Genomic DNA, 13448 nt, shown 5'->3' on the forward strand with positions numbered 1-13448 from the left:
TCTGAAAAAGTCTTAACGTGCCCATGGCTCCCGAGGAACCGTCTATACCCCATGGTACTGAAGTGGACCCCAGCATCCTCTAGGAATATGAGAAATAACAGGAGCTGACTGGCTGGTGCATTATCACCTTCCACTTTATCACTTCACCAGGCTTAATAAATCTGCCCCTCAGTCCCTGCATAAGGGTACAGCGCGCACTTGGCCCCGTGTAGGGCTGCAGCCTCCTCCTCTCCTTTTGGAAGATGCAGCAGCAGCAGCAGCAGCAGCTTCATACGAGGAGGATGAAATATATCCCTCTCCGCCAGACGGGGGCGCGCTCAGACAGCAGCACAGTGGCAGAGGTCGCTGCAGGTAGACGGATTGGTCCGGCATTCCGGACGGTTCCGGTTTCCATCCGAACGCGTAGCTGCAGCGGCAGCCCTTCCTCAGATATATGCAGCGGAGGAAAGAGGGGCGGGTGCACTGTTCCTCCAGCCTCCTACCCCCTCTCCGACCCCACAGGTGGGATGTGATCAGCGGACAGGGTGGACTAATGACCGGGAAGTGGGAATCCATTGCTGCGATATAGTCACACCCACAGCAGAATAATAATACAGCTGACTCAGGATCGGGGAGGTGCCACAGGGAACTATTTTCTTTGTGTGCTGCGTTTCCTTCTCACATTACAGTAAACTTAGCTTATCCATCCACCACCGCCCTTTAAGTTTATACTAGTGTATGTAAACTTTCAGAGCCAGCCAGAGGCAGAGAGTGCAGAGGTGGAAGTGGCTGCTCCCTCCCAGCGGGCTGTGTGAGTGGTGTAAGTATTATATAGTGCAATACGGGCTGCTATCACTGTGCAAACAGCGGGATAAGCACAGCAGGTACGGTGCAGCGCATACTGTAATCATGTGCTGCGTCCCTACAGCAATCGGCAGCGCCTTTATGGCTGTGGAAGCAGCAGCTATTAGGAGGCGAGAGACAGGGACAGTCTGCCTGTAACCAGGTGTAACCCGGTGCTGCTCCTACCTGTCTCTCCCTGTTGTGGCATGTTATACTGTGCAGTACTGTGTGCGAGCCAGGAATGATTCATGGATGCAAATCTGGTCCTGTGTTCTTATTACCTGCCAGGTGCTGATGCTGACCTGGGAGTCAGGACTGTTTCTATGCATAGTGCAGTATATGCAATGTATACAATACTCTGACGTCTCTATACACTATGTACAATCATCTGATGCCTCTAGTGTATACTGTACATAGTTTTCTTTGGTTTTGTCCAAAAGTGACGATGGTCTGCTGTGTGATACATGAGGTTTCAGTATTATTATTATTATTATTATTGTTACTACTACTACTACTACTACTACTACTACTACTACTACTACTACTACTTTGTATTGTTTCTCTGAATCTTGGTCACACATGTTCAGGTTTAACTTGGGTCAGTAAGTCCAGTTGCAATATATGACCACCCACTGGCAGATCGCCACAGTCTTCCAGTTATATTACTATTCAGTTCAAAAAGGAACAAATTTAAATCTATTGGGGTATTATTAGGGAAATGCAGATTTAGGGCCATGCATTGCAATATAGAACCATTCGGCCAATATTGCTTGCTACTGACATTACAGTGCGTGACCAGCATTATTGAGCTCTTGCCAAAGGTTTAATTTTGCAGATAAATGGCAAATTCTGTTTGGCCACCCGTTGATATTCCTGTTTCACAAATTCCACTCTTCCGGTGTAAACCTATTGCTGGTACTACAGTTTACGTATCCATTAGGTTTGCTCCTGGAATAGTCCCCATTTATTGTATATTACAAATAAAAAATAAAAAGTACATCTTAGTCAGGAGAAAATGGGAATCTGCCTCCAAGATCTGCCGAGACCATATCAGTGAGTGTTATATCTGGAAATCATTGTAAAATACTTGCAAATATAGGGGTCTATTTACTAAGACTTGGCTGAAGATAAAGTCGCTGGAATAAAGTACCAGCCAATCAGCTCCTAACTGCTATGTCACAGGCTGTGTTTGAAAAATGACAGGAGCCGTTTGGCTGGTACTTTATCTCCAGCCAAGGCTTAGTAAATTGACCCCATAGTGTACTGTGCATTCCCCTATGACTCCACATATCATACAGAATGCAGGAAGCAGAAATTAACGCAAAGAAACGCTTGTCGGAAAGCATGTAACAATCCTTTTTCTTACATTACTTTTATGGAGATTGGGCATCAGAGGACATGTCTTTTGTGGAGGAATGTTACATTTTCTAGGTTGAATGTATATTACAGGGCACTATAAAATCCCTGTCTCCTCTTGTATCCTGTCAGGCCTCAGCACCACAGATAGTTGCATCCACACAAGAAGAACTGGCCCCTGCCTATCCATTGCCATCTGCTATACTGATACATCCATTCAGATATGTTCCCTGTCCGCTGAACAGATTTTTTTTTTTTTAAATTTGACAAATGTAAATTGCCACCTTTGTGATTGGCTGCATTACTCTCATTTGGACTAAAATTACTTGGATGACTTGATGTCTTTTGTCCACCTCCACAATAATGAGATCCTCTGGGGGTTGAGGGAAAAAACCCACTTCACTGGTACACATGAAGTGTGAGGCACATAACCCGACATAAAAGCTGCCGGCATGCACATAACACACTTCACCTCCCTTTCCTACACAAACAAGAATATCAGCAAGGAGAGCAGAAATGTAGCACCAGCAGTATGAGGTGAACTGACAGGTATTGACCCTGTTAACATATGCTGCTGCATTATTACGTTATTTGCCATCCTATGTATCTCTGGTCTATACCATACCACGGCCTCATATGTCTGCTACCGCTCTGTACCGTGATACCGTATCCTGCCTTATTAAATTAGGAGCTAAACCATATGACTCTGCTTAATACCATATCCTGCCCGTCTTTCACTTGCTAATATATAGCACTCTGTGCTGTGATACGCTATTCAGTCTTACTACTACGATACCAAACCCTGCCCCATCAAATCAGGAGCCAGTCCATACAACGCTGCACAGTGATTTCATATCCTGCTCTGTGTTCATGTACCAATATATACAGTAGTACTTGCTGTACTGTGATACCCTATCCTGTCCTATTATTATCGCAAGGTACTTTATAGCAATGTGCACTATGATTCCATGTCTTTCCCTATTCTATACTGTAGGGTGCTACTATATACCATTCTGTTTTCTGTGATACCATATCGTGTTATGTTTTAACATGTGCAGCTATATACCACTCTGTACTGTGACAGCATACCCTGTTATATTGTATGTGGAACCACTTTATAACCCTTTCCACTGTGATACAGTACCTGCTCTGTTATTTCAGGTGCCACGGTATACCACTCTGTACTGTGGTACCATATACTGCCTTATTAGATTATATGCCACTTTAACAACTTTACACTGATCTCATATCCTGCCCTACTGTGTGTAGCCCTCTATACTGCTCTGAACCTTCATAACATATGCTGGGATGCGTTTAATTTGTCGGGATCCCGTCAGTCAGGATACCAAAGCCAGAATCCCGCCAGCCAACAATGCCACCAGCCAGAATCCCAGAGCAACAGGACTATTCCCACTCGTGGGTGTCCACAACACCCATAGAGTGGGAATAGGTCCTGAGAGCCCGCAAGGTGACCCTTTGTGCTCTCCCCGCTGTAGGCATACTGGTGGGTGCGATGCCGCTGTCGGGATATTGCTAACCGGCATCCCATCCGCTAGTAAATCATATTATATCCCGTATGCTGCACTATCATATGGTGTACCTCTGTATACCATGCCTAAAGAGAAATACAGTAAAATACAGGGATTTGCTAATAACAAAGTGTAATACAACAGTAATCTATAATACAGGTTGAGTATCCCCTATCCAAAATGCTTGGAACCAGAAGTATTTTGGATATGGGATTTTTCCGTATTTTGGAATAATTGCATACCATAATGAGATATCATGGCGATGGGACCTAAGTCTAAGCACAGAATGCATTTATGTTTCATATACACCTTATACACACAGCCTGAAGGCAATTTTATACAATATTTTTAATAACTGTGTGTATTAAACAAAGTTTGTGTACATTGACCCATCAAAAAACAAAGGTTTCCCTATCTCACGCTCGCTCAAAAAATTCTGTATTTCGGATTATTCCGTATTTTGGAATATTTTGATATGGGATACTCAACCTGTACCTTTTTATTTTATTTCTCTGACGTCCTAGTGGATGCTGGGAACTCCGTAAGGACCATGGGGAATAGACGGGCTCCGCAGGAGACTGGGCACTCTAAAAGAAAGATTAGGTACTATCTGGTGTGCACTGGCTCCTCCCTCTATGCCCCTCCTCCAGACCTCAGTTAGAATCTGTGCCCGGCCAGAGCTGGGTGCTCCTAGTGGGCTCTCCTGAGCTTACTAGTAAAGAAAGTATTTATTAGGTTTTTTATTTTCAGTGAGCTTCTGCTGGCAACAGACTCACTGCTACGTGGGACTAAGGGGAGAGAAGCAAACCTACCTGCTTGCAGCTAGCTTGTGCTTCTTAGGCTACTGGACACCATTAGCTCCAGAGGGTTCGAACACAGGCACCTGTCCTCGATCGTCCGTTCCCGGAGCCGCGCCGCCGTCCCCCTCGCAGAGCCAGAAGAACAGAAGCTTTAAGACGACGAAATCGGCGGCAGAAGACTCCTGTCTTAATTTAAGGTAGCGCACAGCACCGCAGCTGTGCGCCATTGCTCCCAGCACACTTACACACTCCGGTCACTGTAGGGTGCAGGGCGCTGGGGGGGTGCGCCCTAGGCAGCAATTGAAGTACCTTTTGGCAATAAAAATACATATATACAGTCTGGCACTGTATATATGTAAAAACCCCGCCATTTTTTTACACAGAAAGCGGGACAGAAGCCCGCCACTGAGGGGGCGGGGCCTTCTTCCTCAGCACACCAGCGCCATTTTCTCTTCACAGCTCCGCTGGAAGCAGCTCCCCAGGCTCTCCCCTGCAGTATCCAGGTACAAGAAGGGTAAAAAAGAGAGGGGGGGCACATAAATTTAGGCGCAAATAAAACATATAAGGCAGCTATTGGGTAATCGCTTTTCTCTGACGTCCTAGTGGATGCTGGGAACTCCGTAAGGATCATGGGGAATAGCGGCTCCGCAGGAGACTGGGCACAACTAAGAAAGATTTAGGACTACCTGGTGTGCACTGGCTCCTCCCTCTATGCCCCTCCTCCAGACCTCAGTTAGAATTTTGTGCCCGGCCGAGCTGGATGCACACTAGGGGCTCTTCTGAGCTTCTAGAAAAGAAAGTATAATTAGGTTTTTTATTTTCAGTGAGATCTGCTGGCAACAGACTCACTGCTACGAGGGACTGAGGGGAGAAGAAGCGAACCTACCTGCTTGCAGCTAGCTTGGGCTTCTTAGGCTACTGAACACCATTAGCTCCAGAGGGATCGAACACAGGCCCAGCCTCGGTCGTCCGGTCCCGGAGCCGCGCCGCCGTCCCCCTTGCAGAGCCAGAAGCAAGAAGACGTTCCTGGAAATTGGCGGCAGAAGACTTCGGTCTTCATTAAGGTAGTGCACAGCACTGCAGCTGTGCGCCATTGCTCCCCATGCACACCACACACTCCGGTCACTGATGGGTGCAGGGCGCTGGGGGGGGGGGCGCTCTGGGCTGCAATAAGAGTACCTTACTTGGCAAATTACCACATAATATAGTCATTAAGACTATATATGTGTAAAATCCCCTGCCATAGCTTCCATAAAAAAGCGGGAGAAGTCAGCCGAAAAAGGGGCGGAGCTATCTCCCTCAGCACACTGGCACCATTTTCCCTCACAGCTCCGCTGGAAGGACGCTCCCCAGGCTCTCCCCTGTAGTTTCCAGACTCCATAGGGTAAAAAAGAGAGGGGGGGCACTAAATTTAGGCGCAATCTGTGTAATATTGGCAGCTATAGGGGAAAAATCACTGCGTGTAGTGTGAATCCCTGCATTATATAGCGCTCTGGTGTGTGCTGGCATACTCTCTCTCTGTCTCCCCAAAGGACTTTGTGGGGTCCTGTCCTCAGTCAGAGCATTCCCTGTATGTGTGCGGTGTGTCGGTACGGCTGTGTCGACATGTTTGATGAGGAGGCTTATGTGGAGGCGGAGCAGGTGCCGATAAATGTGATGTCACCCCCTGCGGGGTCGACACCTGAATGGATGGACATGTGGAAGGAATTACGTGACCGTGTCAACTCCTTACATAAAAGGTTTGACGACATAACAGATGTGGGACAGCCGACTTCTCAGCTCGTGTCTGCCCAGGCGTCTCAAAAGCCATCAGGGGCTCTAAAACGCCCGCTACCTCAGATGGCAGACACAGATGTCGACACGGATACTAACTCCAGTGTCGACGATGATGAGACTAGTGTACATTCCAATAGAGCCACCCGTTACATGATTACGGCAATGAAAAATGTGTTGCACATTTCTGATATTACCCCAGGTACCACAAAAAAGGGTATTATGTTTGGGGAGAAAAAACTACCAGTGGTTTTTCCCCCTTCGGATGAATTAAATGAAGTATGTGAAGAAGCGTGGGCTTCCCCCGATAAGAAACTGGTAATTTCTAAAAAGTTACTAATGGCGTACCCTTTCCCGCCAGAGGATAGGTCACGTTGGGAGACATCCTCTAGGGTGGATAAAGCGCTCACACGCCTGTCAAAGAAGGTGGCACTACCGTCTCCGGACACGGCCGCCCTAAAGGAACCTGCTGATAGGAAGCAGGAGGCTATCCTGAAGTCTGTATATACACACTCAGGAATTATACTGAGACCGGCTATTGCTTCAGCATGGATGTGCAGTGCTGCAGCTGCGTGGTCAGATTCCCTGTCGGAAAACATTGATACCCTAGACAGGGACACTATATTGCTAACCGTAGAGCATATTAAAGACGCTGTCTTATACATGAGAGATGCACAGAGGGATATTTGCCGGCTGGCATCTAAAATAAACGCAATGTCCATTTCTGCCAGGAGAGGATTGTGGACTCGGCAATGGACAGGAGATGCAGATTCTAAAAGGCACATGGAAGTTTTGCCTTACAAGGGTGAGGAGTTGTTTGGGGATGGTCTCTCGGACCTCGTTTCCACAGCAACAGCTGGGAAGTCAACATTTTTACCCCATGTTCCCTCACAGCCAAAGAAAGCACCGTATTATCAGGTACAGTCCTTTCGGCCCCAGAAAGGCAAGCGGGTTAGAGGCGCGTCCTTTCTGCCCAGAGGCAGAGGTAGAGGGAAAAAGCTGCAACATACAGCCAGTTCCCAGGAACAAAAGTCCTCCCCCGCTTCCTCTAAGTCCACCACATGACGCTGGGGCTCCACAGGCGGAGCCAGGTACGGTGGGGGCCCGTCTCAAGAACTTCAGCAACCAGTGGGCTCGTTCACGGGTGGATCCCTGGATTCTACAGGTAGTATCTCAGGGGTACAAGCTGGAATTCGAGACGTCTCCCCCTCGCCGTTTCCTCAAATCTGCCTTGCCGACAGCTCCCCCGGACAGGGAGGCAGTGCTGGAGGCGATTTACAAGCTGTATTCTCAGCAGGTGATAATCAAGGTACCCCTCCTTCAACAAGGACGGGGTTACTATTCCACAATGTTTGTGGTACCGAAACCGGACGGTTCGGTGAGACCCATTTTAAATTTAAAATCTTTGAACACTTATATAAGAAGGTTCAAGTTCAAGATGGAATCGCTCAGAGCGGTGATTGCAAGCCTGGACGAGGGGGATTACATGGTGTCACTGGACATCAAGGATGCTTACCTGCATGTCCCCATTTACCCTCCTCACCAGGAGTACCTCAGATTTGTGGTACAGGACTGTCATTACCAATTCCAGACGTTGCCGTTTTGGTCTGTCCACGGCACCGATGGTATTTACCAAGGTAATGGCCGAAATGATGATACTCCTTCGGAAAAAGGGAGTTTTAATTGTCCCGTACTTGGACGATCTCCTTATAAAGGCGAGGTCCAGGGAACAGTTGTTGATCGGAGTAGCACTAGCTCGGGAAGTGCTACAACAGCACGACTGGATCCTGAATATTCCAAAGTCGCAGCTGGTTCCTACAACCCGTCTACTGTTCCTGGGGATGGTTCTGGACACAGAACAGAAAAAAGTGTTTCTCCCGGAGGAGAAGGCCAAGGAGTTATCGTCTCTAGTCGGAGACCTCCTAAAACCAAAACAGGTGTCGGTGCACCACTGCACACGAGTCCTGGGAAAGATGGTGGCTTCTTACGAAGCAATTCCATTCGGAAGGTTCCATGCAAGGATCTTTCAGTGGGATCTGTTGGACAAGTGGTCCGGGTCGCATCTTCAGATGCATCGGCTGATAACCCTGTCTCCAAGGGCCAGGGTGTCGCTACTGTGGTGGCTGCAGAGTGCTCATCTTCTAGAGGGCCGCAGATTCGGCATACAGGACTGTATCCTGGTGACCACGGATGCCAGCCTTCGAGGTTGGGGGGTAGTCACACAGGGAAGAAACTTCCAAGGACTATGGACAAGTCAGGAGACTTCCCTACACATAAATATTCTGGAACTAAGGGCCATTTACAATGCCCTAAGTCAGGCAAGACTCCTGCTTCAACACCAGCCGGTGCTGATCCAGTCAGACAACATCACGGCGGTCGCCCATGTAAACCGTCAGGGCGGCACAAGAAGCAGGATGGCGATGGCAGAAGCCACAAGGATTCTCTGATGGGCGGAAAATCATGTGTTAGCACTGTCAGCAGTGTTCATTCCGGGAGTGGACAACTGGGAAGCAGACTTCCGCAGCAGGCACGACCTCCACCCGGGAGAGTGGGGACTTCATCCAGAAGTTTTCCAAATGATGGTACACCGTTGGGTAAGGCCACAGGTGGACATGATGGCGTCCCGCCTCAACAAAAGCTAAAAAGATATTGCACCAGGTCAAGGGACCCTCAGGCGATAGCTGTGGACGCTCTAGTGACACCGTGGGTGTACCAGTCGATTTATGTGTTCCCTCCTCTGCCTCTCATACCCAAGGTACTGAGAATAATAAGAAGGAGAGGAGTAAGAACTATACTTGTGGTTCCGGATTGGCCAAGAAGAGCTTGGTACCCAGAACCTCAAGAAATGATCTCAGAGGACCCATGGCCTCTGCCGCTCAGACAGGACCTGCTGCAGCAGGGACCCTGTCTGTTCCAAGACTTACCGCGACTGCGTTTGACGGCATGGCGGTTGAACGCCGGATCCTGAAGGAAAAGGGCATTCCGGAGGAAGTCATCCCTACGCTGATTAAAGCTAGGAAGGAGGTGACCGCAAACCATTATCACCGCATATAGCGAAAATATGTTGCGTGGTGTGAGGCCAGAAGGGCCCCAACGGAGGAATTTCAGCTGGGTCGGTTTCTGCACTTCCTACAGTCAGGGGTGACTATGGGCCTCAAATTAGGTTCCATTAAGGTCCAGATTTCGGCTCTGTCGATTTTCTTCCAAAAAGAACTGGCTTCACTGCCTGAAGTTCAGACGTTTGTTAAAGGAGTGCTGCATATTCAGCCCCCTTTTGTGCCTCCAGTGGCACCTTGGGATCTCAACGTGGTGTTGGATTTCCTTAAGTCACATTGGTTTGAGCCACTTAAAACCGTGGAACTGAAATATCTCACGTGGAAAGAGTGGTCATGCTGTTGGCCTTGGCTTCAGCCAGGCGTGTGTCAGAATTGGCGGCTTTGTCATGTAAAAGCCCTTATCTGATTTTCCATATGGATAGGGCGGAATTGAGGACTCGTCCCCAATTTCTTCCTAAGGTGGTATCGGCTTTTCATTTGAACCAACCTATTGTGGTGCCTGCGGCTACTAAGGACTTGTAGGATTCCAAGTTGCTGGACGTAGTCAGGGCCCTGAAAATCTATGTTTCCAGGACGGCTGGAGTCAGGAAAACTGACTCGCTATTTATCCTGTATGCGCCCAACAAGCTGGGTGCTCCTGCTTCAAAGCAGTCTATTGCTCGCTGGATCTGTAGTACGATTCAACTTGCACATTCTGCGGCTGGACTGCCGCATCCTAAATCTGTAAAAGCCCATTCCACGAGGAAGGTGGGCTCTTCTTGGGCGGCTGCCCGAAGGGTCTCGGCTTTACAACTTTGCCGAGCTGCTACTTGGTCGGGTTCAAACACGTTTGCTAAGTTTTACAAGTTTGATACCCTGGCTGAGGAGGACCTTGCTTTTGCTCATTCGGTGCTGCAGAGTCATCCGCACTCTCCCGCCCGTTTGGGAGCTTTGGTATAATCCCCATGGTCCTTACGGAGTTCCCAGCATCCACTAGGACGTCAGAGAAAATAAGAATTTACTCACCAGTAATTCTATTTCTCGTAGTCCGTAGTGGATGCTGGGCGCCCATCCCAAGTGCGGATTGTCTGCAATACTTGTGTATATAGTTATTGCCTAACTAAAGGGTTATTGTTTAGAGCCATCTGTTGAGAGGCTCAGTTATTTTTCATACTGTTAACTGGGTATAGTATCACGAGTTGTACGGTGTGATTGGTGTGGCTGGTATGAGTCTTACCCGGGATTCCAAAATCCTTTCCTTATTGTGTCAGCTCTTCCGGGCACAGTATCCTAACTGAGGTCTGGAGGAGGGGCATAGAGGGAGGAGCCAGTGCACACCAGGTAGTCCTAAATCTTTCTTAGTTGTGCCCAGTCTCCTGCGGAGCCGCTATTCCCCATGGTCCTTACGGAGTTCCCAGCATCCACTACGGACTACGAGAAATAGAATTACCGGTGAGTAAATTCTTATTATTATAAGTGAAAATCCCTGTGTTATATAGCGCTGTGGTGTGTGCTGGCATACTCTCTCTCTGTCTCCCCAAAGGACTTTGTGGGGTCCTGTCCTCAGTCTGAGCATTCCCTGTGTGTGTGTGCGGTGTGTCGGTACGGCTGTGTCGACATGTTTGATGAGGGTTACGTGGAGGCGAAGCAAGGGCAGATAAGTGTGGTGTCGCCCCCGTCGGGGCCGACACCTGATTGGATGGATATGTGGAAGGTCTTAAACGACAATATAAGCTCCTTACATAAAAGGTTTGATGACGCTGCAGCCTTGGGACAGCCGGGGTCTCAGCCCGCGCCTGCCCAGGCGACTCAGAAACCGTCAGGGGCTCATAAACGCCCTCTATCTCAGATGGTTGACACAGATGTCGACACGGAGTCCGACTCAAGTGTCGACGATGATGAGGCACATTTACAGTCTAAAATGACCAAGGCCATCCGATACATGATTATTGCAATGAAAGATGTATTACACATTTCTGAGATTAACCCTGTTAATACCAAGAGGGTTTATATGTTTGGGGAGAAAAAGCAGCCAGTGACTTTTCCCCCATCTGATGAATTAAATGAATTATGTGAAGAAGCGTGGAGTTCCCCTGATAAGAAACTAGTGATTTCTAAGAGGTTACTGATGGCGTACCCTTTCCCGTCAACGGACAGGTTACGTTGGGAAACATCCCCTAGGGGTGGACAAGGCGCTGACACGCTTATCTAAAAAGGTGGCCCTGCCGTCTCAGGATACGGCCGCCCTAAAGGAGCCTGCAGATAGAAAGCAGGAAGCTATCCTGAAGTCAGTGTATACACACTCTGGTACTCTACTGAGACCTGCTATTGCTTCAGCCTGGATGTGTAGTGCTGTAGCAGCATGGACAGATAATCTGTCAGACGACATAGATTCCCTCGACAGGGATACTGTTTTGCTAACCCTGGGCCATATAAAAGACGTTGTCTTATATATACGGGATGCTCAGAGGGACATTTGCCTGCTGGGCTCTAGAATTAATGCTATGTCCATTTCTGCCAGGAGGGTCTTATGGACTCGGCAATGGACAGGAGATGCTGATTCTAAAAAACACATGGAAGAAAGCACCGTATTATCAAATGCAGTCCTTTCGTTCTCAGAAAGGCAAGAGGGTCAGGGGCGCATCCTTTCTTGCCAGAGGCAGGGGTAAGAAGCTGCACCATGCAGCCAGTTCCCAGGAACAAAAGTCCTCCCCTGCTTCCATTAAGTCCACCGCATGACGTTGGGGCTCCACAGGCGGAGCCAGGTGCGGTGGGGGCGCGTCTCCGAAACTTCAGCAACCAGTGGGTTCGCTCACAGGTGGATCTCTGGGCTGTACAAATTGTATCTCAGGGATACAAGCTGGAATTCGAAGCGACTCCCCCCCGCCGTTACCTCAAATCAGCCTTGCCAGCTTCCCCCATGGAAAGGGAGGTAGTACTGGCGGCAATTCACAAGCTGTACCTCCAGCAAGTGATTATCAGGGTCCCCCTCCTTCAACAGGGAAGGGGTTACTATTCCACAATGTTTGTGGTACCGAAACCGGACGGTTCGGTGAGACCCATTCTGAATTTAAAATCCTTGAACACTTATATAAAGAAATTCAAGTTCAAAATGGAATCGCTCAGAGCGGTTATTGCAAGCCTGGAAGAGGGGGATTTTATGGTGTCGCTGGACATCAAGGATGCTTACTTGCATGTCCCCATTTACCCACTTCACCAGGAGTACCTCAGGTTTTTGGTACAGGACTGTCATTACCAGTTCCAGACGTTGTCGTTTGGCCTGTCCACGGCACCGAGAATATTTACCAAGGTAATGGCCGAAATGATGATACTCCTTCGGAAGAAGGGAGTTATAGTTATCCCGTACTTGGATGATCTCCTCATAAAGGCGAGGTCCAGAGAGCAGTTGTTGATCAGCGTAGCACTCTCTCAGGAAGTGTTGCAACAGCACGGCTGGATTCTGAATGTTCCAAAGTCGCAGCTGATTCCTACGACGCGTCTGCTTTTCCTGGGCATGATTCTGGACACAGAACAGAAGAAGGTGTTTCTCCCGGTGGAGAAGGCCCAGGAATTAGCATCTCTGGTCAGGGACCTCCTGAAACCAAAACAGGTATCGGTGCATCACTGCACGCGAGTCCTGGGAAAGATGGTGGCTTCATACGAAGCCATTCCCTTCTGCAGGTTCCATGCAAGGATCTTTGAGTGGGATCTGTTGGACAAGTGGTCCGGATCGCATCTTCAGATGCATCGGCTGATCACCCTGTCCCCAAGGGCCAGGGTGTCTCTTCTGTGGTGGCTGCAGAGTGCTCACCTTCTCGAGGGCCGCAGGTTCGGCATACAGGACTGGGTCCTGGTGACCACGGATGCAAGCCTCCGAGGATGGGGGGCAGTCACTCAGGGAAGAAACTTCCAAGGGCTGTGGTCAAGTCTGGAGACTTCTCTACACATAAATATACTGGAACTAAGGGCCATTTACAACGCCCTGGTCAAGCAGAGCCCCTGCTTCGAAACCGGCCAGTGCTGATTCAGTCAGACAACATCACGGCGGTCGCCCATGTAAACCGCCAGGGCGGCACAAGAAGCAGGATGGCAATGGCGGAAGCCACAAAGATTCTTCGGTGGGTGGAGAATCA

The 13448-nt window shown here is 48.8% G+C and overlaps 1 protein-coding gene across 1 annotated transcript in view; it reads left to right on the forward strand.

Moving 5' to 3' along the window:
• Positions 1–631: 631 nt before the first annotated feature.
• The window catches only part of HVCN1 (hydrogen voltage gated channel 1), a 98500-nt gene continuing 85683 nt past the window's right edge, over positions 632–13448 (forward strand). Inside the window, exon 1 of the mRNA XM_063964397.1 lies at positions 632–799. The gene's annotated coding sequence lies outside the window, so the exon portion shown is untranslated. The remainder of the gene's footprint in view (positions 800–13448) is intronic.

This window comes from Pseudophryne corroboree, chromosome 1 (assembly GCF_028390025.1).
Source record: "Pseudophryne corroboree isolate aPseCor3 chromosome 1, aPseCor3.hap2, whole genome shotgun sequence".
Classification (NCBI taxonomy): domain Eukaryota; kingdom Metazoa; phylum Chordata; class Amphibia; order Anura; family Myobatrachidae; genus Pseudophryne; species Pseudophryne corroboree.